The 2,270-nt window shown below is 47.4% G+C and overlaps 1 pseudogene across 1 annotated transcript; it reads left to right on the top strand.

The window, feature by feature from the left end:
* The first annotated feature begins 264 nt into the window (after positions 1 to 264).
* On the top strand, positions 265 to 906 carry LOC309859266 (large ribosomal subunit protein uL23 pseudogene; annotated as a pseudogene). Its single transcript has one exon. The product of its transcript is annotated as a large ribosomal subunit protein uL23 pseudogene (transcript).
* Positions 907 to 2,270: the final 1,364 nt, after the last annotated feature.

The following is a 2,270-nucleotide window of genomic DNA, read 5'->3' on the forward strand; positions in this document are numbered from 1 at the left end:
TTAGGGTTTAATAGGCAATCAATAGCTAGGTCAGGGTTCAATCGTAAAATTGATCTCCTACAAGAGGCTACTCCTTTAAGGCTGGGGAACTGAGAGATCATTGGTGAGTTCTGGTCCAAGATCACAATATGGGAAGACCCCAAACTCACCTCCTATACAGACACACCATATCTATTTGTAGAGCAATTCCTCCTGAAGAAGAACTGAGGGCTGGCTGAATAGCTTCTACACAATAAAAAATGGACCACACTGCCTTTTACGAAGATGGCGCCGAAAGCTAAGAAGGAAGCCCCTGCCCCTCCCAAAACCGAAGCCAAAGCAAAGGCTTTGAAAGCCAAGAAAGCGGTGCTGAAAGGCGTCCACAGTCACAAAAAAAAGAAGATCCGCACATCACCCACATTCCGACGACCCAAGACTCTGCGTCTCCGAAGGCAACCCAAATACCCTCGAAAGAGCGCCCCCAGGAGAAACAAGCTTGACCACTATGCCATCATCAAGTTCCCCCTGACTACTGAGTCAGCCATGAAGAAAACAGAAGACAACAACACACTTGTGTTCATTGTGGATGTCAAGGCCAATAAGCACCAGATCAAACAGGCTGTGAAGAAGCTCTATGACATTGATGTAGCCAAGGTCAACACCTTAATCAGGCCTGATGGAGAGAAGAAGGCATACGTTTGGCTGGCCCCTGACTATGATGCTTTGGATGTTGCCAACAAAATTAAAAATTTAGTCCAGCTGGCTAAATCTAAATACAGTTTTTTTCATGATACAAAAAAAAAAAAAAAAAAAAAAAAAAAGAAAGAAAAAATGGACCACACTGAGAATGGCAAGAGAGATGGGGACACAGTAGTAAAGGGAACTCCCACTCCCACCACTGCAAACTGTGGTGGGAAGGGAAAATAGGAGGGACCACTGAGCAAGGCAGGGCTAAGTTGGCAGAGATAGGGAGAGGGCTACATGATCAGGTTCACAAAAATCCCCAAAATGGGGAGGTGTAAGGAAACTAGAGATAAGGGAACAAACCAGATCATTCTGTCCTGGATATCACAGGTGGGGTCTTGTTATACCAGCTACTTGTGACCAAAAAAGAATTACCAAACCCTAAAAAGTAAGCCATTGAAAATGTTATCACTAGTCCTTACTCAGTGGTCCTATCAATAGAGATCTTAAAAGGATTTAAGTTCCCTGGTAAGCTTTCTATAAAAGACCACCCCTAAAAGCCCCCAGTGGCAACCCTGTCAGGACCCCCCTCCCTCTTGAGAGCTTTTTCTGTATCCTTGCTTGATAAACTCAATCACTTTACTCACTCTGCTTTGTCCATGAGATTCATTCTTTGACTATGTAAGACACTGTCTCCCCCACTTCACCATAAGCATATTCATCTGCCCTGGGGCACAGAAAAAAGGTGCAATTTAAAAGGGCAATTAGTATATAAAGGAACCAGCCCTGGAACTCTACCAAATACTGGAAGAGCTGCTGGAACTCTTGCTGGGTAGAAGGACTCGTAAGTCCAAGGGTTTTTTTTTTTTTTTTTTCCCCTGCCACCTTGATAGCATGGATGGGAGCAAGGTTTGTACACCTCGCCTGGTCTATTGCCTTAGTGAGTCCCTGGCTCACACAAGCCCCAGCCATCCCACAAAGGTGATCTTAACAAGTACATACTGAGACACCCCTGGTCTGTACTCACTACAGTTCCAGCCATCTTGCTGAGGAGATTCAGGTGCAAAGTACCCCCAGAATACTCCAGGCATGCCTGTACTACTTTGGCTTTAGATGGCTTGCTAGGGCACTCCTGGCTCACACCCGTTTTGGCTCCAGCCACCCAGCTAGAGTGCCTCCTATGTGAAGGACCCCAGGAACTCCTGCCCTATGCCTGCTCTTAATCCCAGCCACCCTCTGAGGGCATCCTTTGTAGGAGTGCCCTGGGATTCCTGGCCTGTTCCTAGCCAGGGTGCTCCCTATGCTGACCACACTTGAACATACTGATTTGCACCCACTTCAACTTCAGCTTTCCTGGTGGGGTACCCTCTGCATTGAGAGGTCCAGAATTATTCTGGCCCATGTCCATCTTAACAAGAACTGTCCTTCCAGGGTGCCTCCTGTGCAGAACACCTCTAAGAAATACTGGCCCATGCCCTGCCTTGGCTCCAGCTACCCCTACCAGGGTACCCCCTGCATGTAGTGCCCTGGGGCACCCCCACTTTCACCCATTTCAGCTTCAGCTGTCCTGCCAGGACACCCTTTCTGCAAAGAACTCCAGGACCACT

This window comes from Mustela nivalis (genome assembly GCF_964662115.1).
Source record: "Mustela nivalis genome assembly, chromosome: 1".
NCBI lineage: Eukaryota > Metazoa > Chordata > Mammalia > Carnivora > Mustelidae > Mustela > Mustela nivalis.